This window comes from Epinephelus moara, chromosome 15, assembly GCF_006386435.1.
Source record: "Epinephelus moara isolate mb chromosome 15, YSFRI_EMoa_1.0, whole genome shotgun sequence".
Classification (NCBI taxonomy): domain Eukaryota; kingdom Metazoa; phylum Chordata; class Actinopteri; order Perciformes; family Serranidae; genus Epinephelus; species Epinephelus moara.
The window spans coordinates 3,507,568-3,534,463 of NC_065520.1; the positions used below are offsets into that span (position 1 = coordinate 3,507,568).

General features: G+C 40.2%; 1 protein-coding gene across 1 annotated transcript in view; it reads right to left on the reverse strand.

Annotated features, from left to right (window-relative positions):
• LOC126401626 (collagen alpha-1(VIII) chain-like) overlaps positions 1-26,896 on the reverse strand; it is a 61,664-nt gene that overhangs the window by 16,469 nt on the left and 18,299 nt on the right. The window contains exon 2 of the mRNA XM_050062963.1: positions 10,881-11,029. The gene's annotated coding sequence lies outside the window, so the exon portion shown is untranslated. The remainder of the gene's footprint in view (positions 1-10,880; positions 11,030-26,896) is intronic.

A 26,896-nucleotide genomic window follows, 5' to 3' on the forward strand; every position in this document is an offset into this window, starting at 1 on the left:
CTCAGATCATCTCAAACTGGTTTCTTGAACATGACAATGGGTTCACTGTACTCCAATGGCCTCCACAATCACCAGATCTCAATCCAATAGAGCACCTTTGGGATGTGTTGGAACGGGGGATTCACATCATGGATGTGCAGTGGACAAATCTGCAGCAACTGTGTGATGCTATCATGTCAATATGGACCACAATCTCTGAGGAATGTTTCCAGCACCTTGTTGAATCGATGCCACCAAGAATTAAGGCAGTTCTGAAGGCAAAAGGGGTCAGACCTGGTACTAGCAAGGTGTACCTAATAAAGTGGCCAATGAGTCGTAAATTTAAAACTGATTGAAACTTCTACCATGCAGGCATGCAAGGACATATTGAATGTTGCAAATGAAATTTAATTTAAATCATGCAAAGTAGCTGGCATATTGTCAAAGAATAGCTTGTCAAGATACTTAACCCAGTTTGAGTTGATGCTTGTTCTTGTCTTCATTAATTTTGTTTTACTTATCATACCTAATACATTCACAAAGTGTGATTTATTTTATTTTATTTTTCAATCACAGAGTCCTGGGAGTGTTTGTTTCATAGGGTGAAATTAATTAATTATTGTCCATCTTGCCTGTCCCTTAGCTTATTGATTTGACACAAAGCCAGCAGTGAGGCTGATGGTTCAACAGAGGGCGCCAAACTCTATTTTTGATTCTGATTTCCAACCCATCAATACTTGTATCAGTCTGTCCTGTTTACTGATGTTTTCCACAGACTGGGTGGAGGACTAAGTCTGCTTCCAGCACAAGATAAAGGCCAAATTATTTGGACAAAGCCTGTTTGCTGGCTTACGTCAACTCTTCTCAATCAGATATATTTTTGTTTTGAGTGTAATTAATACTGGACTTCGGTTTTTGTGCATCACGCCTGCCATTTTCCATGTGCAACAGTCTCTCACTACGTTATTCTCACAAACCACAAGTCATATTCTGAGAATATTCTGGACCTCAAGCTGTTTTTCTTTTCTGCGTTCACTGCCCTCTCTGTCTCCGAGCAGGTGATTTATCCCGGCCTCAATCATCAAGAAACATTTTTGTTTCCCCTATCTCGATGGGAAGGAAATATCACTGGGTTTTCTTCGTCTGCTCCAGTTCCTCTCCAATCTATTTCGCTCTTTTACAGCATTCCTTCACACCTACTCGATCTCTTTGCAGGGCGAAGGCCAGAGTCGCCTTTCGGAGACGTCTACAGCCTCAAACAAGGCAGACGAGAGGTCAGATGACCTTTGTGCGGATTGAAAAGCCTCATTTTAAGGTGGGAACAAATTTCAAACTGATGTTCCAAATAACCATGAGAGGAAGTAGCCCCTGGATGAGTTTCAAATTGGCAACCGCAGTGTTTGCTCACTGCTCCTCTAACCTTTGACATACACGTACGTACATGCACATAATTGCACCTCCACCTCCCTAACACTCACACACACATACACAGACACTCCGTCCGACCTCTTCACCCACCTCATTGACAGATTTTCCCTCTCCTACAGCTCTGGGAACCACAAGTCACCCAGTGTCTAGCCACAATTTTCATTTCAGGCAAAAATCGGAGCGGGAGGAGAATTATTTTCCTATTAGCTTTGAGTTCTGTCAAAACAGAGTATCTGGTGTCAGTGGACGGCATTTAATAGCACTTCAGAACTCAGAAGCACTTCAGGTTTTTACATACTTTTACAGAAGTTGCTCATATGTTCAGTGAGAAAAAAAAATCACTGGGGAACAAGGATGGGAAGAATGCATTTCTGAATCTGTAGACATCTTATTTTACACAACATGTTTCACTATCACACACAGCAGGAAGGAAACACTTGTGAGGCTTTTTAGACTTTTCAAAACTAAATCCAAGTTTTTTTGCCTGAACCTCGTGCGGTTTCGCCACTTTTTTTTCTTGCTCTCTCTCATATTTGCACTGGCTCTCAAAGGGACACTCCACTAGTGAATGATTATTTTTATAGGCAATAACAACATCTGGCCAATAATCAGATCTGATCACTTATACTATGCTTAAACCACAGACTCCAGTGGGGAATTCTACAGTTTGCAGCTGCATAAATATATTTTATGTACTGTGTAAATCAGAAAAGAACAGCCCACGCTGTGCGAGAGGCCACGTGTTGTCTCTTTTCTTCTGTTTCTGACCCTTTCCAATGAACAGCAGGGGAAAGTAACGGCGTACATTCACTCAGCTACTGCACATAAGTTCAATTCTGAGGTACCTGTACTTCACTTTGTCTATTTAATGCCATTTTATACTTTTATTTCTACATTTGAGTGGAAATACTGCACTTTTTACTCCACTAGAGCTTATACAGATTTTACATTAAAAACATATAAACTTATAAAATACAAGAGGCTGTCAAAGGGATAGTTCACCCCAAAATCACAAATATATTTGACATATTATTACATTATTATCCCATATTTTATTTTTCCCTCTTACCTGCAGTGCTATTTATCCGTCTAGATTGTTTTGGTGTCAGTTGCAGAGTGTTGGAGATATCGGCCATAGAGATGTCTGCCTTCTCTCCAACATAGAGGAACTAGATAGCACTCAGCTTTAGATGCCCAAAGCAGATGTAGTTCAGTAGAAAGAAAATAGTTCTAACATGAAACTGCTCACAGCAAGGTCTGTGGATTATCTTGTGTAACCAGGTCATGATTTCTGGAAAGAGACATTGCTGTTGAGTTTTTGAAATTTATTTTTTGGCGCTTTGAGCACCACAAGCTGAGTGCCATCTAGTTCCATTATATTGGAACGAAGGCATCTCTATGGCTAATATCTCCAACATTCAGTACGTTTACATGCACAGTTCAGTTGAGCTGTGGTTATAGCTCGACTAGGCCATTTAATTGGACTATCAATTTATTGATTGAAGGATGTCTGACTCCGCTACAATAGGTGGCAATATGCCCCCTTTCAGCTTGGACCTTTTTCTGGTTGACCTATTACCTTACAGATCAATCAACTTAACAAACGACTTAGCTACAGTTAGCTAGCGGCAAACTGGTACTATGGTACTTTGCAGAACTTTGCAGTTCTGTACATTTTGTCCTTCCAAAATGCACGGCTCTGGATGTAGATTTCACCATGTTATTACCGCCTTCTGCTTCTGTTACGCATTAAATGCTTTTGACTTCAGGGTCAAAGCCCAGGGCAGTAACTGTGGAGCATGCTCAGAGCGCCTCAGCCAGTTTGGTTCTGACAGTATACATGCAGGACTAATTAGACTCCTAATCGCATTATCTGGGTGTGTTAGTCCAACCAACATGTTTACATGTATTTTAAAAGGCAGGTTTTAGTTACTAACACAATAACTCAATTTTCTCTAATGTCACGTAAACGTTCTGACTAGGCAACTCAAACCAAAACAATTTAGACTGATAAATACCAGTACAGTTCTGTTTCTGATTTCTGATTTGGGGTGAGCTGTCCCTTTGAAAATTAAACTTGTTATTCCCAATCTTTTGGGCTTGAGATCCCTTACAAAAGACAGTGACTTGTTACATTTAATGAAGTTGTCAGTAGTTCCACCAAAAAGACATTCCCTGTCTTTGCTTCTCACATGGTTTTATTAAATCTATTGTTTTAGGCCCCAGAATCTGTCATATTATGCAATATTTCACAAAAAAGTAAAGTCCAGATACTGAATATTAATTGAAGTTTTTTTTTTCTTCTCTGCCCCATTAAGTATCTCACAACCTCTCAGATTTAACTTGTGACCAGCGTTGTGTACTAACAGAATACATGTAGTCAGAAGTATGTAATGTCATTACAAATAAGTAACTACAATCAGCCCAGATTAGGTTTAAAAAATGTGTAATTAGATTACAATTAGTTACACTGTCAAGGATTACTTGAATACATTTTTGATTACATCTTTAGAGGTCCAGTCTGTAGGATTTAGTGGCATCTAGTGGTGAGGTTGCAGATTGCAACCAACCAACCAAAACAAAAGAGTGCCAGTGAGCTACAGTGGCAGAAACAAAAACTTAAAAATTTTAAAAGTCAAATGCCCCTATCTAGAGCCAGTGCTTGGTTTGTCTATTCTGGGCTACTGTAGAAACAACATGGTGGTCTCTGTGGAAGAGGACCCGCTCAGTATGTAGACATAAGTGACTAATTCCAAGGTAACAAAAAGACAGCAATTCTTATTTATTTATTCTTATCAGGTGATTATAAACTGATGAAAACATAATTATTAATATTATATTTAATTTCTGCCAATATATTCCCTGATATCCTCCACCAGGGGGAGGCAACCTGCATTTACACTTGATAAGCCTGCTACGAGGTGTAACATTTTCAATGTCTCATTCTGAAGTAATCCAAAAGTATTAATTACAAAAACTGCCATATAATTTGTACACGGTAATTGTAATCAGACCCAAACCTTGACCCTGGAAACAACTGGACTATTTTACCTAATTTATATAAAATAGTTATGCTTAACCTTGACCACTGCAACAGTAAAATGCTGCTTACACATTGATGCAACACTCTAATGTCATATATGATAATGCATCAGTCACTGGGGCCATTTTTCTGTAGACTGAGAGCTTCTCCTGGAGCCTTCAGCCATTCTGCTCCCCGCCTCTGGAACTCTCTCCCCCATGACATTCGCAATATTGACTCCCTTAATACTTTCAAATCCCTTCTGAAAAAAACACCTTTTCAAGCTGGCATAATCGGTCTGATTTAATGGAGACACATATTGAGACTTGCACTGATGATGATTTCATACCTGATATTTATAATTACAATTTACGATTTTATAAGGTGTCCTTGAGTGCTTTGAAAGGTGCCTATATAAAGAAAATGCATTATTATTGTTATTATTATTATTATCATTATGCTGTTGTTATATTTTCTGCTATTTCTTCTGTGCTCTTGGAACTTCTACTTGTAGAAAGGATCTGAAGACTTCCTCCACAACTGCCAATGAACAAAGACATGAAAATGCCAAAAAAGCTGCGTCACAAATTGACCACAAATACCTTGTAAAATTTCCAACATAAAGATTAATGCTTTTGCAATTCAAACACACAGGACATGAAAAATAAAGTACAAGTGGGCAAATGAAACCTTCCAGCGGAGTCGTAACTTTGGAGGGTGAGAGCAGGCCAATATTAAAAAAGGACGTGGTGATTATTTCTGGCTTTAAAAGAGGGTTTCTTAGAGTTTATTACCGACACTTTGATGATGATTTCCCCGGAGCATTTGCTAACTAGATCTCTACGTAATGCACACATTTCCACAAGTGATCAGTCATGAGCCTTTTAGCGGGTCTGTTCTTGCAAACTCTCTACTTTCTTACACACATATCAATTTATTGAGATCATAAAATGGCCCGGGATCATTTAAGGCTTGCTGCAACATGCATGCATCGTCTGTCCGGTGACAGTAATGGGATATGACGACTGTCCCGGGAAGCTTAATGCATTATACAGTCACACCGTAAAATATGCCACTCAGAGAAAAAATATGATCCTCCCTTTCCCTACTGTCCAGATGTTTCTGCAGTGCAGTATTTACGAGGGATAATAAGAACTACGACTCTGTCTCCTTAGGAGTTTAGATAAGAGATACTTTGCAGTAAATCTACAAAATTTAAAGCTGTAATTCCAGAGTGATGTTTTCAAAATAAACTACCACACGGATGGCAGCTAATGTAAGAGATTAATCACTGACAGAGACATGTAAATGATAAATAATGCAAAATTGGCCCAACTGCAGAGTCTGAAAGTGATTTATAGTTCATATTTTGAGACATTTCTAAGGCTGCGGTGTTCTGCACGGTAGCAGGAGAGTGTTTGGACACATGGCCTCAAGTCACAGAAGCTGCAGCTGCGGGATCAAGAGACACATTCCCCCTGAGCTGCATAAACACTTCCTGTTCAGTAGGTGAGAACTGTGAGGGAGTCTGAGTGCGAGACTAAGAGAGAAAACACCGTCAAGACACATTAACAGAGTGACAAATATACAAAGCCACAGCCTGCTGACAGAGGCACAGGTTTTCCTGTGCAGTCTGGGGATTCAAACGTGCAGCTTCGACACAAATTCCCTCTGCGAACGTTAGTGCTTCTGCAGCATCTGCTCAAGGTTTCAGTGTCTCAACAACAAGAAACAAACTTTATAAAAGACATTCAACACTCTGAAATAAAGGGACTTAATGCAACATTTTAAGTGTGTTCACTTTCTTGCTGAGAGTTAGATGAGAAGATTGATACCCGTCTTATATCTGTGCAATAAATATGAAGCTACAGCCAGGGCACCATTAGCTTAGCTTAGCATAAAGACTGGCAACAGGGGGAAACAGCTAGCCTTGCTCATTCCAAAGGTACAACACTGTTTCACATAGGGTTGTCAAAAAACTGATACTCAGATACTAATCGTTGTAGTATTGGGTATGACACTTATTTTGGGATAGCTTAGTACCGATACCAACAGGGCCTTCTTTGCCTTCTCACTGACACACACACACCGCTGCAGTCAGGCAGGCATACTCCCCTCCCCTCACTACCAGCTGTATTCGCTAGCTGTCATGGACAACACTGTCAGCTGGCCTGTGTCGCCAGCATAACTTAACATGGCAAGTGCCGCTGCTGCAGGGCTTTTGTGACCAGTTTTATCGAAAATGAAAAAAGCAAAAGTGCTGTTTGCATACGAGGCAAACAACCAGGGAAAGGCTAAAAATGTTGATAAGCCTGTGTGCAAACAATGCTACAAAGTGGTGGCAATGAAGTCGAGTAGCACAACAAACTTGGCGAAGCATCTTAAGGCCTTTATAAAGAATTTTGAGACATTAATAAAGCTTCCATTTCAACAGCATTGAAGTATTTATCATAAATGTTAACATTAGTCTAGCTGGCGGAACACATAACGTTAGCTGTTTTATTATTAGCTATGAGCTGACAGCCAAATTAGCCATCTGTTATGCTATTGTTAGGCTAGTAGCTAATGGCTAATAATAAAACGACTAACGTTAATGTGCGAGCTAGGCAGCCAGCGTTATCAGTCCTGACATCTGTAGCTTTAATCAGCATAGAAAGTCTAAAAACACTGTTGTCATTATTGCTTTTTTTCCCACTTCCTTCAACAACCTTAAAATTTAGTTGTCATTAATATCTTACAGTAAGCTTGTGAGTAAGCTTTTTTTTTTTTTACACTACCTGTTGCAACTTAAGAATATTGTTGTGACTAATGTTATTCTTATCTCCATTAAAAATATATTTCATGCCTCTTATTTTTTTGTCGTTCATCCTCCTGTGCTATCAAAAATGGTATCGAGTATTGACTATTTTTCGGGGTATTGGTATCAAGTTAGACATTCTACTATCTTGACAACCCTTGTTTCACGGTAATACATTGAATGGACATGACTTCTTAACAATGTATTACATGGTGGGGGGCACAAAATGTGTTAGGTGGTGTTAGGTATCACTTAAAATAACTATCTGCAAGTGGAGGGGCAGGGGACAACTCTTGAAGCGACCTGGGCTCACTCTTTGTCATGTCATCTTTTATGTCTGTCTACAGCTATCCTGTTAATAAAGGCTAAAAATGCCTAAAAATAATCTTAAATAACTACCTGCGGCATGTAAGTGATGTAAACGTATGTAGGGTCTCTCTCCTGAGACCCTATGTCCTCATGTAAGGACATCACATTTTGGGTTTACTTGAACTTACACTTCATTCTACTTAACTTAGACCTGTTGTCCTCATTCATGAACACTTTTTAGTGCCATCTAGTGGTCGTATGAGCACAATACACTAATCCATGTAAAAATAAGATGGCAGCCATCTCTGCCAAGTCAGTCTGCAGCGGATCCCGACACAAAAGTGGACAAGGTCCAAAATCGGATCACATTGTATGGTTGAAACTTGTTTATTTATGATTAATAATGTTTGTAGTTTGATATGGAAACAAATTTGACCAATTTTAGCAACATCAACAAACTATAACACTGTTAATTAAGAAGTACTCATTTGAAGACATTCAGACTTTATTATTGTTGACAAAGTTTAGTTTTTTATACTTATCAGGTCCTACTGATCCTAAATCCTAGGAGAAATTAAAAATGCATACCAAACAAAAGTTCGGGTCTCAGGAGGATAAAGTGCCAACATGAAGTATTTTGCCTAGTTACATAAAGTAACTATTTACTTGAAGTAATTAGGAAAAGTAAAGTTTTACATGGGACACAAACAGCAGTGTCCTGTTTGAAAGCAGTGTTGCCAACTTGTCTACTTTTTAGCTAGGTTTATTTCTAAAAAGCGGCTAGCGACAAATTTAGCGACTTATTCAGACCATCAGTGAAAAAGAGAGATATATATTGGAATATCATTCCCATGCATGCTGCACAGATTAATCACAGTGCACGGCTCTCCACCTCTCTTATCTTGTGCCATGCAGTCGCTGTGGGACAGGCAGGAGGGAAGGAGCTGCTGCTAGCCATGGGAGTTCAGTTGTAGTGAGTTTCTATTGTTATGCTTATGTTCTCACTTTCTGGATTAGAAGTGTGAGAGAGTGGTGCACTATAGTATTAGTGCTGTAGCTATCATGCTATATAAATGTTTTATTGAGATTCTTTCTATTGAATTTGCTATTTACACTCAATCCACAACAAAGGTCCTCAGTGACTTTGCATGGCCTTTGTTAGTGTGTTGCTAGCATGTCATTTTAATCCATTTTGCGCCCACCACCACATAATGCATTGTTATGACTTCATGCCCATTTCAGACTGGGCTGAAAAGTAACAAAATCCACCATCCAACACTTCCAAAGCTCACTTATTAACATGTTCTGTTTGTTAGTTTAATCTGTACAAAAGCTGGAGCGCAAAAAATGAAACATTTTGAAACATCTCTGCTTTTTGCCTTGAACTGAAGGGTTCATAGCATCAGTATGCTTTTCATAACATGCTTTTTTTCCCCCAAAACAGTCAATTCCTGACAAGCTGATTGTTTTGAAGGAACCTACATAACATTTTGGAGTGGTGAAGCCTATGTGCGGCCAAACCTCAGAGTTCACAGGAGAGGATCCAGCTCCCCTCAAGCCCTTGGACACGCACACAAAAGCGGCTTTGAGGATTTGAAATCTCTAGGTTTCTTCAACCTGATGTTTGAAGTTGAATGTAAATGAACAATAAACAATATTCAGTTTCCTAAAACTAGATCATAACCTAAAGATCCCCTAAATATAAACGGATTGTTTGTCGAAGTGGGGAATCAATTTTCCTCTTCCTAATGTGGAAAAAACATGCAGTCCTAGACCAATATAACAAACACCCCTTAAAAAATGCATGCATCTTGGTTGGTCTGGGCATGATACCACTGCAGATAAACAACCCATAACCTCGTCCCATAGCAATCAGGCATTCACCAAATGCTTTCTGCCCCAAATCTCAAAGCTCAAGATTTCCTTGATTTCAGCTTTCATGACCTCTTCACATCTGCTGCACGGTGTTTTTGTGTGTTTACACAGTGCTGCTCCCACATTTTGCTGATGCCAACAGTCCTTTCAGAACACCAGGGATTACACTACGAGAGTTACGGTAATCAAAATCCATCAGCAACTTAATTACGCAATAATTATTTAACCTCAACTACGCGAGCTCACCACATTTTCCCCTAATTAAGAGTTTTCTCTCTGAGAAAGGAAAAACATGATCACTTTAAATTCAATTTAAAGAGTTGAGAGTTAGAAACAGCTGCAAGAAATCTAACAAAGTTTCTCTCAGTCCCATAAACACTGACCTTTGTGGTATCTTAAGTTTTTATTAAGGTGCTTATCACCTCAGCTCATCAGACCGGCCTGTGAGGCTCATTAGCTAGAAGCACATTTTCGTCTGCTCAAACCAAAACATGTCTGCTTTCATTTTACAGAGAGCTACTTTTGCACGGCAGCGATTGGAACACATTTCCACCCACTTTCAGCAGAAAACAGAAACAACAGCTTCACTGTGGACATGTTTAACATCGTGATAAATCCACATTGAAACAGGGATTCCCAACTGTTTCCTGGCAGGTGCACATGCTTCTGTACAGTATGCATGCAAAGAAGTTGACTCAGGCTATGAAGAAGAACACTGAAGATGGAAAACACTCAGTTCTGCACGTTTTAGGTAGAAGATAGGAAGAAAAAAAGTTGCCTAAAAGATTTCCTGAACCCCAAAACTTTCCATCTCTGACTCATTTTTGAGAGGCAACATACTGCCAGGGAGCCTCTTTCTAAAACTGACTATTCTCTTATTTATGTGGGATAGTTTAAACTACAATAATTTAACACTGAATCCTTTTCTTCCTCAAACAGATAAAAAAGTGCCTCCCTTTTCCCCTCTGTGTTGAAAGACATGCAACTAAAATCTCCAAAATGTCAAGACATTCCATTAAGTGGTGCTAAATCCTGTCAAGATGCTGCACCGTGCATTTATTTTAACAAGCTTAAGCCTGAGTTATTCTTCCCAGGTGTCTCTTTTGGAAGTTCTTTGCATTTGGAAAACTGTCAGACGTTATCTGCAGAGACTTCTGTCAGCACAGGCTTCACAGCAGTGAGCTTTGTGAAGCAGGATGTCTTATGAAACATTTTCTTTGAAACTTTTCCTCACGTGCCATCCCAAAAGTTACTCGTGTGCTGCTCCAAGAATTCAAACAGGACATGATTTGTCAGTTTTTTTTCCCCAAGAGAAAGGGGAAATGATTCAGTCAAGCCACTGCAATCAGACAACCAAGCAAGACAAACACATCACAAACTCAAACCATGCACCAAAAAACCTAAACATGGCGGCCATGCCAAACAAAACATCATCAAATCCTGCTGTGCCAGTGGTGACGCATCACTTACCTTTATATGTGCTGCTGCTGCTGCTGCTGCAGGGTGGAAGTATCACAAAGCTTTGAGGGACAGACGCTGAACAGCAGCTCTGGTGAGGGTTTGGCTTTTATCTGCAGGTGGGTGGAGCTGCACAAGCTGAGAGAGGACAAGCACTGGATCTGTGCATGAGAAGGAGGGAGGAAAACAGAAAAGAGGATAACAGGATCTGTGTGAGAGAGAAACCACTACTGGAACTGCATGTTTGCTGCATTAAAAGTTATTGTAGAGGGAAAGAAACTGAAGCAGAAGAGGGAGTCTGATCAGCTGCACGACTATAGAGCAACAAGGAGGAGGATTCTCGTTTGACTTGGACCTCTCGCTGCATTCTTTGCATGCAGAAAGATTTGAGGGCAGGGTCTCACTTTGGTTAGCTGGCTGAGGTCAGGATTTAGCTGAGAGGAGAGGTTTTTGTGACAGTATGCACACACAGTAGTTGATAAAACTGTCTAACCACAAGGCCCATTTAGAAGCTGTTCTGGAGATTTCGATTGTGTCTTACGCTGGAGAGTTTTCCCATGGATTTGTAGATGATTACATTTCTGCTTTTAAGATAACATGGCAGAGAGAATGGACCACAGTTATCCCAGATACACGTAGTATGAGAGAACTACTTTCCTACCATTCTTTGAGCTTTAAAAAGGCAACACTGAGACAAATACCTTTGCTAGTATCATCTAAACCAAGACAAAGATTTAGAAGTTGAAGTCAGCATGCTAACTTGAAGGTATAATGTTTACCATGTTCACCATCTTAGTGTGATACCATGCTAACAAATTAGCACCAAACAGTAAATGGCACCCCCAGAAGTTTCCACATGGGTGGCAAGATGGGGACACTTAAAATCTTGGGGTGGTACACCAAAACCAAAAGCCATGATTGAATATAACGATGTATTCAGTGTCATTCTTGTGTTTGGCCATGTCATCAAGCTGGTTCGCTGTCTCTGTCAAGTAGCTGTCCGTTATTCCCTCACCGAACAGCAGAAAATGGCACTTCAAAATAAAAGCTCTGTGCTGGACGTTCATTGTACTTCAAAATAAAGTCTGTTTTTTGCATACTTGAGACATTTGCAAGTCACTTGCAGTACATTCAGAATGGACTGCGACCCACCAGTTGCCAAACACTTCGCTAGTTGAAATCTATGTCAATATAAGGGTTAAGGAATTGCATGGTGATAGACTTTGAATTCTTATTTTACAGTTAATGTTACTGATTACTGATGTGTATAGAAAAAATAACATTCTGCATTCCACAACAATCCTGTTTTAATGTGTTTTGTATCTATAAATATGTAAAGTGATATAGTGTTCTTCAAATAGTCTGGTTGTCCTTTCTTAAGAAGACAGATCTACAGCTCAAATTTGAAGGAGTACATTGATTGTAAGGAGCAAAACATTTACTATGAGCAAGACTATGAAGTAGACCCCATTTCCGTTCAGATATCTAGAGGTGAGAGTTCAGAGTCCAATAGGTGGGGCAGCAATTGTATCAGTGATTGCCCCCCTGGACAACACATTCTCACTCTAACCCCATCACATACAGATGTTTGGTCATGGACTTTCCATGTCCACATATAACGTGAAATAACCAATGGGTGCATTGGTTATTGATGCTCTGGGATGCCGTGTCAAGTTCTGCCTGTTACATGCATTGTCTTCTTTCAAAATACACTTTTGTTTTCACAGGAAATGTGCCGTTTACATACAGTCTCTTTCAAAGTAAACACTATGTCAGTTAAACACTGTGAATTGACAGTTGTTGTTTTTTTGCCTTCAACAACTCACACATGTGGATGGATTAAGGCAACAAAAACACATGGTTGGGTTTAGGAAGAAAGAACAGGGATTGGCTTTATAATCTTACCGGACGCAAACATCGCTCTCCTGGGTAAAAGTTGGTGTTTGTTGGACCCATCCACCCACCCTCCTCTGACTTTTGTAGCCTTAACTTTCGTTCGTGTACCGCTTCATTTCCTCCTGATGCTACTGGGCGCCATTAAGCTATAACGGGGACTGGTCGTATATCATGCCGACGTTAAAGGACAGCTTTTTCATCAGTGTCTACCACCACAAGTCAATGGCCAAGTGCCAGATTACGATGACTTCGGAGCGAGACCAAGTTGCCCCGGAGGGCACCACTGCCAACAGTACAGTAAGAAGTACAGTTAAAGGTGATAGGAATGTCATTAGTTTGCAGGTACTTCAGCCCATTTGCCAGAAGTAAATGTTGCATTGTACATTTCTACAAACCACAAATGTGTTACATTTTCACATTACATCTAGCCTCCTTGGGAGGTAGAGGGGATGATTGATGACATGACACCTATGCGAGATGCCTGCCAAGCTGCAGACCACTACAGACCACTGTTAGACACCAACAAACAACAAAACCAATGACCCTGATGAAGACCTGTGATTCGCAACATGTTGGTCTTTTTAATCTATTTTGCAATGTAAACTCAGTGATGGCATTGATTGATGCATGATGGCATTTTAATTCTTGCACCAACCCTACAGTGTGCCTTGGATCGTTTTTGAAGGAGACTTGCATTTTATATTTTTGGACTGAGAGTATAATTTACTCATGCAATGAGACCTCCACAGGATGGAATAAACAGAACTGTGCTGTGTTTCCAGCAGGTTTTTAGGCACCTAATGTGGATGTTTTTTAGTGCCCCCCAACTGTTTATCCACTAGGCACTGTGTCACAAAAAGCAGTTATTTGTTACTGAGACATTGTTGCTTTTACAATGGAGACTGTGCCCCCAAGACCAGGTATTTAAAGCCAAAACATTTTGGTGACAAAACCTCACCACACGTCAACCACAGTGTTGTTGAAATCCGAAGTTCCAACATATTCACAACAAAATAACATACAAATGTAATGTATAAGTGCTTTGCAGAAACATACAATGCCTACACTTTCTCTGGCACTGGGTTGGGTATTTGGTTAAAGAAAGTATTGGACAAATTTAAATTGTGACCAGATAACTAAAAAAAATAACCTGTTGGTGGCACTAGAGAAAAAGGTGTCACCAGAATCACCAAAATTCATCCTGAGAGAACCTGAATGTGTGTACCAAATTTCATGGCATATATAACATATATAAAATAAACAGTGTGCTGAAAGTAATGAAAGGCTTTTTTGAATGGATAAGTTTTAGGAAGCAATTTAATAGCTGTCTCTGATTCAGCAATACCTGTGTTGGTCTCAAACAGTGGTCTGCTGCTGTCTGCTGCTTGGCAGAAATCTTGCAGAAACATACAATGCCAACATTTTTTGAGGCGACTGGGTTGGGTATTTGGACATATTAAATCTTAACTAAAAAGTTTGAGCTTCTGGTGGCACTGGAAGAACATTAAGGGGGTCAATAAAGTTACCACAATTCATCCCGAGGGAACATGAATGTATAAACTAAATTTCATGGCAATCCATCCAATATGTGTTTAAATATTTCAGTCTGGACCAAAGTGGTAAAGCTATCCACTGATCTCTTTCTTTGGCCTTTAGCTGTTTTACATTTTTTGTTTTTAATTAGGAAAGGATTTGGTTTGCACGTACATGTAGCTCTGTCTTCCAATGTGACTCTTCCCCAGAGCTTTGGGTGTAAAATGTCAAAAATATTCAGCTTTTCCCCAAATTCTTCAGTGTGTGGAAGCAACAAGCAGCAGCAGCAGGGAGAACGTTCACACTCCGAACAGCTGGTTCACATTTGAGGAATTATTCTTTGTGTTTTTGTTTGTGTTCCTATTTCGGTTCTTTAACATGTTCTCCCCGTGCAGGAACTGCTTACAAAGAAAACATTTTGCTTTCCCCCCAACTGACTGATTTTTACTGTCAGCTACTTTGTGCTGAAATTCACCGTGCTAATTTGTGCTTGTTAAAGTAATTTACAATTCAAATAATCATGACTTCACTCACAGGTCATTCAACATGGACAGAAAAAGACAGACACACACCTATCTGTACAAACCCTTCTGTAAATTTGACTACTTTTTAAGTCTAATTGAACCTATTCTTCTTTTTCCTTGTCCATCTTGCAATCATCAGTCCAGAGCAGCAAAATGTTTCTCCTACACCAGAGAGAACAACAAGCAGTCATCTGCGTGGAAATACTGACCTCATACCTGTCTGCATGCAGACTTCCTGTTCATGTAGTTATTAACCTGCCACTTAGATCTCAAGGCCAAGTCGCTGCAGCAATGTGAAACGCGCAGAGAACCTTGGCAATGACTCTCATTACTCCCTGTTTCCTGTTCAATCAACTATCTTTGATCTCGGGATTGGCAGCTCGTGGTCATGAGTAATGCTAGCAGGTGGATGTTGCAACAGCACAAGTTTGTTTTTTGTCTCATGTGTGTCCTGTTTCCTCGTGATGTTTCTGTCAAATGTGGGATTAATGATTCACTTGGTAAGGACGTGCATATTATTTAAGTTTGGGTCTTAAAAAACTGGCGCTCTTCACAGGCATCACACACTAACTTTTTCCTAATGCTATGTGATCCATATGATTGACTAAAATGTGATTGATCCAGTCATCATAAATATAATTTGTTGGTGGGCATGCGTTTCATCCACCATTTGGCAAAAACTAGCAACATGTTGGGCTCCAAAACCAACAACACTGAAATGAAGTGAAGTGGACATTGGAAAAAAAAAAAAAATCCACTCTTCGTGGGCGCTCTTTTTATTTCTTTTCCTGGCAACTCTCTCTGACAGTTGTTTCTATTAAAGCTGGGGTAGGCGGTTTTATTTTGGCGTCATTGGGCAAAAATCCCATAATAAACCTCCTCTTGGCTCTGTTTTCAGGCTTTAGAAAAACTAACCTATGATGGCAGACTTAGGCTAATCACAGGTTATTCAGAGAGAGGGCATTCCTATTGGCTGTTAAAAAAATTCTCATGCACATGCATTTCCTGTCAGATGGTGAAAGCCTGATTCAATGGTGGAGAATCCTGCAGAGAAAGTTGCTCCCCTACCTTTGGCAACAATTGCCTGCACTGCAAAGAAACCCCAAAAAGGAAGGCGGCCTCTGACAAAGAAAGTCTAAAAGACAGACTGACAATAAAGGAAATAAAACACGTGTCAATATCAGCAAAGTGTTTCAGAGATGGAGAGAAAATGTTGCTAATAGTTTAACCTCCTGCTAACCGGAGCCAAAACTTATGTAAGTGAGAGCCTCTTATCAGTGTGTCCTCCACCTCACTCCCTACTGCTACAGACCACCTCACTGGGAGGGGAGCGGGCAGCAGCTACAGAGACAGACCTCCAGTCAGCATCTGCAGTAACCCCAATCTAGTCAGCACAAACCCCAGCTCCAGGGAACCAGACAGCCCCCACTCCCTGCTTGATCAGAAAACTTTCTGTTGCTGCCATTACACAGGTTAGACTTGGCACCTACTGGCCACTAGCCCACTGTGACACTCAGCGCTGGGGTGGTTACATCGGCCGATTTCAAGCTGCTACAGCTACCAACCAAAGGTTTGTCCCAAGTTGCTGCCTGCCCTCCTTTCAAGAAGCAGTCCACAGCAGGAGGGAGCGAGACGGAGGGACTAAGGAGTGGCTAGCAGCTAATTCTTGTCTCATTTGTGGTCTGATAAAGAGAGAGAATGAGACAGACAGAGAGGGGGGACTGAGTGAATGAGCTGCAGGCAACTATACATGTCTGCCTACCCCAGATTTAGAGGTAATTCCTAAAGCTTCTATTTACATACTATATTTTGGAGTAAATCTGTCCAAAGTAAGGCCCAAACACCAGATTTAAACCTCTACTCTGATTTGATGCCTCAGAAAGTTTCAGAATAAGTTTTTATTTACATTGGATATTAATGTGCTTATTTGTGATACAACACAAGTTTTGGTTGCTCAGTGTTAATTTCTCAAAGAATGAAAAACAAGCTCCAGATGCAGGAGAAGGGAAGACAATTCCACAGTGTCCCCTGGCTCCCCTTCTGTTACCACAGATTTGAGTACCGCTCTAAGCTTCTGTTCAGATTGCCCGACTCCCCTCCATTTAGCTTCCCCACAGCTGTCGATTCTGGCCGTCGATGGCTCCCATCTGTCAGAACATCTCATAAAGTCACCTAACGACCCAGAAAAATGCGGGCCTTCCCCTTCCTCTGGAGCACCTCTTGGTTATTTGTTAGGGAAAGGAAATAATTGAGCATTTAGAAGCGAGGAAGCTGTGAAAGATGTTAAAGCTTGTCAATTAAAGTTTTGTGCTGATAGACTGTGGCTGGAATTTCATTACAGGCTGGAAAAGTGTGAGAATTCCGACTGGAGCCAATGACCTATTTCACAAGCCCGGCTATTACAATCTTCACATCAGTCAGGTTCTGTAAAATGTGACCACAGACTTGGCAAGAGAAAATGAAGAAGACGGTTTTTCTTTTCTTTTTTGCATTTTAGTACGCTGACCAGTCCCAGTTTCTGCAGGGCCTGATTTTACTCTTGCAAATATTGACATCCCTAGGTACCAAACATGCTAGTGAGTGCAAGGGAAAGTTTTATCTCATATCTTGAATCACAAAAAGGGTTTCAAAACTACAGTCAAATGCCATGTTGGCCTTAATCATAAAACGAAATGTTACTCAGGGTTGTGAAATAAAGCAGAAAGCCCACTTAAGATTCTTCAGTGTGCACAACAGAGAACTCCTTTCTTGACGTCACATTGACTTCAGTAATACTGCACTACTGAGTCCTCATCCATCATACAGAAGCTTGACTACAATTCATCCTAAAGCCTCGCAGAGAGATTTATGAGCTCTCTCTGGATTTCCTGTTGCCAACACAAGTTTTTTTAAATGTGCATACATCCTTCATATGGAGGGATTTCCTTTTGTCACCCCTTTGCAGCCTGCCAATGTGGAAATGTGACATCTTTAAACTTTACAACTCATTTCTATGTTAAAGTCTCCTGGTTTGATGTGTGTACATGCACAAATTTGTAATCGGCTAAAAGAGCTCTTTCTTATACTCCTGGTCTTTTTTTTGTCCTTTTTTGTGTGCTTTCTTGAGATTTTGGCTCAAAAGGACTTACAGATGCGGGTCCTGACTGTACCTACATGATGTCATTACATGAAACGATGCGAACTAAATACCAGTTACAGCTGCGGGGCAAGAAAACTAATGCTCCTAATGCGATGAGGCAGAACTGTGTATACATTCCTAGTCACAATATACATATGGTGAACAAAAGTAAGGTTATGCATCAGTCAACACTGTCTGCAAAACTTCCTCACAGTGAAACAAGCAAGAACGCCAATTCCTGCTGGAACCAGTTACTTAATGCGGTGACGACTCACTTTCTCTCTCATGACCACCTCTGAATTTTTCTGTCTGGCTGTTAATCCGGTCGTCTCAGAGCTTGCTTTGAGTCGGGCTGCGACTCGAATGTTCCTCTCCATCTTTGGTGGATGGTTTGAAAGTTTGGCAGCTGGATACGAAAGGTTGTGGATTCATTAAAACCAGCAGGCGGTGTGAAAGGCACAAGGTCTGGCACTGACTTCGTCAAAAGAAAATCATTTATCCTTCTCACTTTTCCTTTGAGATCTTGACTCTGTCTTACTGACAGATAACAGTGAAGTTGTGAGGCAGCTTAACTGGCTGAATAATGTGCCAAACATGTAACTTCTTAGATTAATCCAAGAATGTAGGCTGCAGTGTTGGTACATTTAACTCTAATATGAAACTTGTGCCTGGTGGAAGTTTCCTTTTACTTAAAATTAAGGGATGAGTTAAATGATAAAAAAATGGTTTACCTTATTCATTCTCGCTTCTTCTTCTTCACAGCAGACATTTTGACTTGAAAAACACAGGTGTTACTCATAACATTAACGACTGCTCTCACTTAATCAAGTGTCCCTGCAAGGTATGACTGTGTGACAGTGAGCCAGCGTGCACAATACCAAGACCCTGAAACTGAAATTCAGCCATCATCATTAATTTTATTCACACCTGTGCTGTTCCTACAAAATGTCTTTAAAAAAAAAAAAAAAAAGCCTGTGGAGCTATTGCTGCATTTATGGGGTGTTGGAAATCTGATTGCAGCCATTAACCATAAACTATAGTCTACCTCTTATTGTTGTACTTGCCATTACTTGTTGTTTATAGTCTTTTTTTCTGTTTCTTTGATGTTTGTTGTTTTCCTTTATGTTTCACCAGAGCTGCCCTCTGGGGGCATGAAAGTACTGATTGAATTGAAGTGATATGTATAATCAGAAAAATGAGTTTCAGATTGGGAACATTCAAGTGAACACCCTGTCAAGCTGGAACAACAACGCGGAAAGTTGGCGAAAATTTTGGTGTATGAGTTCCCAAGTTGACTTCATGTATGCAGAAACAGGGCAGACAAAAGTAAATGTTTGATTAATGGCAAGAAAAGTTTTCTTAATTTAAGTATTGCATATGATTTTTTTCTCACATATCATTTGTGCAATGGCATTAGGTTGTAACTTTAGTTGCTGTCCATGTAGACTCACATAGAGCCTGTTTAGACCTGGTATTAACATACATTTTGGATGATCCATAACCTGGAAATCCAGATGCCCCGCCCCTAGCAAATTTGAATTTGCATTGCACGGGAATCTGGCCCCGATGAGCAGAGCCTGCTGAACCACCAATCGGACTAATCAGATCAGTCTATCTGACAGAGGTGGGCTCTGGGCGGGCGTAACATGATGAGGACAGTGCTGCGCTGTAGGAGTCGAAAAGTAAACAGCCAAGATGGCAGCTGCTGAAGGACCATGTCCATTCAATTTAGCTTTGGAAGAAACACTAAGCCAACTACACTTATCTTTTTCCTTGAGAAAGGAACAGAAGACTGCCCTAGAAGCCTTCGTTTCCAGGAAGGACATTTTTGCTATTTTGCCGATGGGATACGGCAAAAGCATAATATATCAGTTAGACCAACTGTTCGGCAAACAAATGGGGCTTAGTGCAATGAATATGTCACCGTTTTTTTTTGTTCTGATTGGCCATCGTGCTATCCAATTGCATGCGGCGGCATTTGAAATGCCTCAGTTAGTGCTGCCCCATGGGCAGGAAGAGTGTAGCGGTGAGGGCCGCATCCATCATCGTTCCACGTTACGACTTAAAGCACACCAAAATTGGAAGGAAGACTTCCCACCTCAGGAAATGGGACAGTGTGGATCACATGGCATGTCCACAGACATCTTTATAGGCTTAAAATGTGTCCATATCTATTTTCATTCAGTCATATAACTTGCATAAAGTAGTCTAGGGGTAAAACAAGGAAGTTTCCAACTATGTGCTTCAAGTTAAAAACATCGTCAACAATCCAAACTTCAGAGTTCAGAGACAGTGTCACAGCTGTCTTACTGTCTCACTGCTCCGAGAACGTTTCCAAGAACATGCATTTAATTAAATCACTAAATAAAGAAATCTGTTTTGGAACAACAGTCACCATGTGCTTGTAATAACAAAATGTATTTCTATGCTGGCAGAGTAATGCGCTCAAGAAGAAAGAAGTTTGGAGAACTCTTGTCATTTTACCGCAAGATTAACTACTTCATGCAGACAGATACTGTATGTTTCGATCCAAAACTAGAGACATAAAAAGGCAGATTTCCAGATCCAGACTACCTTATTGGTGTTCGAGATGTAGCACAGTTTCAGACCCGAATCTAAGATGCCCGCTTGAGCTGAGTTTGCTATTTGCACATTAAATACGTATAAAATAGTGCCAGAGAAAATAAAGAACCCTCACAAACACCAAACCTGTGCTTTAAAAAATGTTAATTGCTCAGAAGCTTTAGCCTTAACATCTCACTGTGTAAGTCATTGACTGTAGCATGCGACGTGGGACAGCTTGGGAAAACAAAATACATAACAGTGGTCGTGCCACAACAGAACACTGTTTATTCATTTGTCACCAAGTGTTTTCCTTTCGGTGAAGTCAGGCCAATTACAGAGCAAACCAAAGCCCGCCAGTTCCACGTGATATCACAGGAAAAGGGTCATTAGACGCTAACCGCCTTTACCAGAATTTCCTGAGGTCATTAAGTCTGTGCTGAAGACAGAAACAGAGGGGTTGTACAGGGGCACATCACCTCTGTGCTTTAAGCCCCTTCAGTGCTTTGTTTGTCACTGTACTGGAAATATGTCGACATGTGGAATGTGTGTGGATCCCTGGGTGGATGTTTTCCTTTGTATGATGCAATTGTCTAGGTTCAGCAGACTAGGAATATTTAATTATTTTACGCCAATTTGCTGGCTGAAGTAAATGGTTGGATTAGCTTTGGTTCTGGGAGTAATGCAGTCAGTGGCGCCCTCACAAATTTTTCATAGGGTGGCCAGATGGAGCCACTGAAAGTCTTGGATTGGCACACCAAAACCAAAAGCCATAGCCAAATGTCAGGAATTCTATTATGCTGTTGAAGTGTAGGCTGCTTGAGGAATCACATACTGATATACTTTGGTTTCTTATTTAGGGTTGATATTTTAATTGACCCTTCACTAAGTCCCGCCCCTGGACACAGACTGGCCAATCACAAGGTATCATCGGGCCGGCTCAGACCAGGGTCCGACAACAACACAGCTGTGCTCCATTGACTCTAATGCAATCGTTTCAGATTTCCTTCATTTTCAGGCTGGTTTTGTGGATTTGGAGCTAAATGTTTGCATGTATTAATGATACTCGTTACCTGGAGAGGTTGGAAAAAGATATAGACGAATTCGGCGAGCGATTTGTGTATGCCGCCATCTTGCGGCGGCGCCATTACTGCGGTGACATGTGTCAGTCATCAATTCATTATGCTGTCATTGTGAACTTACTCTCTACAATGACAGCATCATGAATAGCTGGATTGATGATGTTAGACAGTGGCCTCCGGTAACTGATGAAGGTATCTTAAATGAGTACCGATATTAATATAGAAATTAATCATTTGTTTGAGTGATAAGCAGGAAAGATTAGAGTAATAGGGAGATAATAGACTGTATCATTAAACACTGTGTAATATAACGTTAGCATATGTTACGTGTGCTAACGTTAGCAAGCTAGCAGCGTGACATTTAATCATTATGGACAGGCTACGTGACTGTCACATCATATTGAAGGTGATCAATATTGATCGTTTGTGTCCTTTGTGTTCCACACAAGAAGTTTTTATGTACTTTTTCTTCACTCAGAATAAACCAGAGTAGCTCACTCCAGTGTCAGGTATGTGATATTTGGCCAAACAAGAGTGGAAATAAAAATAAGAACACACTGTACAACAACAAAACAGGTGCAGAACTGTAAAGGAGATAAAGTCACGGTTTCTGTTAAAGAGATTTAGCAACATCCATAAACTTTGCCAAAGACAGATTTAAGGAAAATCTAAGCTGCAGAGACAGGGATATCTTGGATTTATACCCTAGTATGGGCCAAGCTCCAGAAATCCGGCATCCTACACTTCCCATAATGCAACTCAGTGCACTGTTTTGTCCCCAAAGACTTCATATGGAGAAAGCACCCGCTCACTTCATTCACGTATCTCAAAGGTCTCCATCAATGGAGCTATTGTGCACAGTTTCATGGCCACATGTCCCTGTGTTTCTGGGCAGGAGAGTAGCTGGTTAGCTAAAACAGGATTAGAGTAATTACATTATGAGAAATGGCAAATATGATCCATAAATGTTTACATTTTCTCCTTCTCTGCAGTCTGTCAATCACCAGCTCCTACACACTGCCTGGCTGCTGCATGATGCTCATATATCCATCACAAAAATGCACATGCACATACACCTGAGCACACCTGCCTGCCAAAAGCCCTATATAAATAAATTTGACTGGAGTACACTGCACTTAGAATAAAAGTAGCGGAAAAATGTGTCACTTTATTGTATTAATCCTTTTTAAAGAAAAGAAAGTACTTAGACTTTAAGACTGCATACATCATTTGTGAATGCCAGCTGTCAACAATGATGGAAAAGATGATATTCCAATGAAATTAATGGGGCTGCATGGTTTAAATACTCTGGGAGCTAGAAACATTTCCTGTAATGTATGACATTAATATAACTTCAGGATATGGGCATGTCATCAGAACAGTGCATGTTTTGCCAAGAATCTATAACAGATAAAAGTATCTAATGTTTAAATCAGTTTGTTTAACTCTGGAAAAATGGGGCATTCATGGTCTGATAAAATCTATACTGAAGATAAAACAGTGACATGTATATTTTCCACGGCATATGCACAGAATTATAGTGCTTTCCTCGCTCTCATCCATATTATGTCAACTATGTTGTCATCTGACTCTGAGCACTCTTCATCGGCCTTGGACGTGAAGGTAATCTCTGTCTGTCAAGATTACTGCATGTATACGAGAGAACACCGCAGCTTTAGGAGAGCCTCCCTCTCAAATGTTTTATTTATTTGGCTGTAAGTTTGAGCCAAATGCTTTGGTTTGCCTTTCATTCCTCTGCTGCCCTTGGAACAAGGGCCAAACATGTGAGGACTGGAAACCCCCGGTGTACGATGGTGGGAAGTAAATTAATCAATTTTAGGTGGACCTAAAAAAAAGGGAGCTTGCTCACAGCTTGAAAAGCTGCTGAGTCATTGTCTGTTCATGTGGTTTGCAGTCAGGCCCAAGTCTGGGCCCACTGGTTTGGGGCAAATGTTTGAGCTCGCCCTTAAGTGCTCAAAGTGAAGCTTATTGCAGCATTTTCCACCTTCTGCTTTGGAAGGGGCGTCACTCACAGCCCAGTCACCAGAATAAAATGTTGGCATTATACTTTTTTGCAAACCATACATATGTTACACTTGTATGTCTCATATGTATAATATCAACCATTCTAGAGCTACATTATTCAGATTACATTTATATGAGCTGATTTTCTCAACAGGAGGAGGAGTGGATGATGGATGGCATGGCACCAAGACGAGACGACTGCCAAGCAGCAGACAACAGTTTGAGACCAACAAACAACAATAGCATGCATTTTTAACGTCACGTCAGGACATTTCCAGCCGTGTTTGCTGCAATAAACCTGGACATTTTTTAACAACAGATCAGGAAATTTAAGGCCATATTTTTAACAACACTTTGGGACATTTACAGTCATGTTTATGGCAATTAAACTTGGCATTTTTTAATGGTACATTTCTAGTTGTGTTTGTTGCAAGAAAACAGAGTATTTTTTGACAACAGGCTGGGACATTTCTGGCCGTGTTTATTGCAACAAAACTATTTTTATTTAATGACACATTGAGACATTTCCATTCCTGTTTGTTGTGACGAATCCACATCATTTTAAGAGAGAGAGTTCAGGACATTTTTTAGCTGTGTTTTTTTTTTTACAAGAGTTAGGGACATTTTCAGCCGTGCTTGTTGCAACAAAACCAGGTATTTTTTAACAGCACATTGCCAGCCGTGTTTGTTGCGACAAAACCGGGAATTTTTGACAACAGGTTGGGACATTTCTGGCCATGTATGTTGCAACAAAACCAGGTTTTTTTCAATGACGCATCAAGACGTTTCCAACAGTGTTTGTTGTGACAAATCCACATCTTTTCTTACGAGAGTTCAGGACATTTTTAGCTGTGTTGCAACAAAACCAGGTATTTTTTTTAACAACACATTGCCAACCATGTTTGTTGTGACAAAACCGGGTATTTTTTGACAACAGGTTGGGACATTTCTGGCCATGTTTGTTGCAACAAAACCAGATTTTTTCAATAAACACATCAAGACATTTCCAACTGTGTTTGTTGTGACAAATCCAAATCCACATGTTTTCTTACGAGAGTTCAGGACATTTTCAGCAGTGTTTGTGCCAACAAAACCAGGTATTTTTTAATGACATGTCGGAACATTTCCAGCCTTGTTTGTAACAACCACACGGCAACCACAGCATTGTCACAACATTAAATTGAAGATTGAAATGTAAAAAAAAAAAAAGTTTCAACAAATTCACTATGAAATGTAAAAATTTCACATATCTGTGGTTTGCAGAAATGTACAATGCCAACATTTATTTTGATAATTGGGTTGTCATTTACCCTTGACAGCCAGTGAAAACATTAATGTCATGCTGGATATATACACACACAAATCTGTGAATACATGGGTACACCGCAGCCTGCTGATCCAGCAAATCCTATATCTATCACTTATTTGTGCTCTGTGTCAGTTCTGGGTCGTGAGTTTTGCTCCAGGTTTTTCAGACAGACATGTTTGGGGCCCATGTTGAGTTCCTCATGGGAATGCTGTTTGACCAAGACCAGGCAGATGTCTCGATACACACTCATGATTCCCCTACACCCACCCAGCAACCCACACTGGTGAGAAGTTTATTGAATATTTAAGAATGTATTTATATGAATCTACATTTAGAGGTCCAGTATGTAGAATATAGGGGCATCCATTGGCAGAAAAAGACAAAACCATCAAATCAAACACTGGCTAGATGCCACTAAATCCCACGCACTGGACTTCAACAGACAATGGCAGGAATGTTTTTTATTAATGTATCATGGTCTTGGTATTCAAAACTCTGCAGGCTAGTTCAGTGCCATAGTTACAGTAAGCCATAATAGGTTGGGTTAATATGTAAAGTATACTAATCTTAGAGATTTGCCCAAACTGTTAATAAAGTGAGAGGATTTTAACATATTTGACAAATTAATAAGAGACCAGAAAGCATTAAAGGTTTCAACACAAAGATGTGATTCTTTCGCCCTACTCCACGTATTTCTTTTGCAATGAAACTATAAAAGGATCCAGACAGCATGAAATAGAACATAAACATGAGTTTAATAGCAGTGCCTTTGGGAGTGGTAGCAGGGTAGTGCAGTGTGGACTCAAGAATTAGCCTGCAACAAGAAGTCATGTCCAGGGGATCGAATAAATGTTTGCTTTGAACTCCATACAAGCGTAAGACTCTGAATTCCCACACTATAATAAAGTTCATATAGCTAAAAATAAGACATTAACATGTTAGTCTTGTGATGGTTTCGCCTCATTGAACATACGCTCTGGGTAAAGGTGCATGTTTCCAAAATGAGATAGAAAAACTTTTGTCTGGGACATTCTGGCCCTGTTTCTACTTCTAATAGGGGACTCCTACAACATGTTGTAGTTTCACTTGAGTTAACTGAGTGCAAAGAGCCCTGTTGTTGCCTGCATCTAAAACCTGGCTTCCTTCCACACTTGATCCCAGTTTTAATCAACGTGTGTCCTCAGGGAGACAAGTTATAAAATTAATGTAAATAAAAATGCACTCTGTAATTGGGTGACATAGATAGGACAAATTAAAGGAACAACTTGATTAAAGAGCAGAGAAACATATCAAATGCGGATGATTTTTTGCACTAGGGCTCAATGAATGGTTTGGTTAGAATGATGGAAGTGATGTGAACAAAATGCCATGGCCTTTACAGTCACCAGATCTCAACTGAGTTGAACATCTATGGAAGATTTTGGATCCATGTGTAAGACAATGCTCTCCAACACCATCTCTATTAGATGAAATCATACGGTATGTTCTAAAGTTTTGTCCTCAAATCTATTTAGTGGTGTCTGCAATTGCTCTAATGCTATATGCCTTTTGTTATGTTAATGTTTGTCCTTTTTCTGTCTGCTGTACAGGTCTCTCTTGCAAAATAAATCTTGATCCAATTGAGATTACCTGATTAAATTATAGCTGCTGCTCAGCGATGGGTCGGGTCCGGGCATTTTTAGGCAATTCTGAGCAACAAGCAGAAGAATTGGAAGACATTTAGGAATTTTGCAACACAAACTGCCTTTTGCATCAGCTGAGGCTTGAACTCACAACCTCTGAGACTAAGAATCAATTTATATCTCACTGAGCTAATTAGTCAGTGACAATTCATGTGTAGCTTCACAAATTGACTAAGCCAGACGTGCAGGTTTAGCAGCCGTCCATGCATGGAAAAGCAGATTCAACCACTGTAAAAAATTCAGTTATTGAAACAAAAATCTGAAAATACACATATTGCATCTAGACAGCATGGAGAT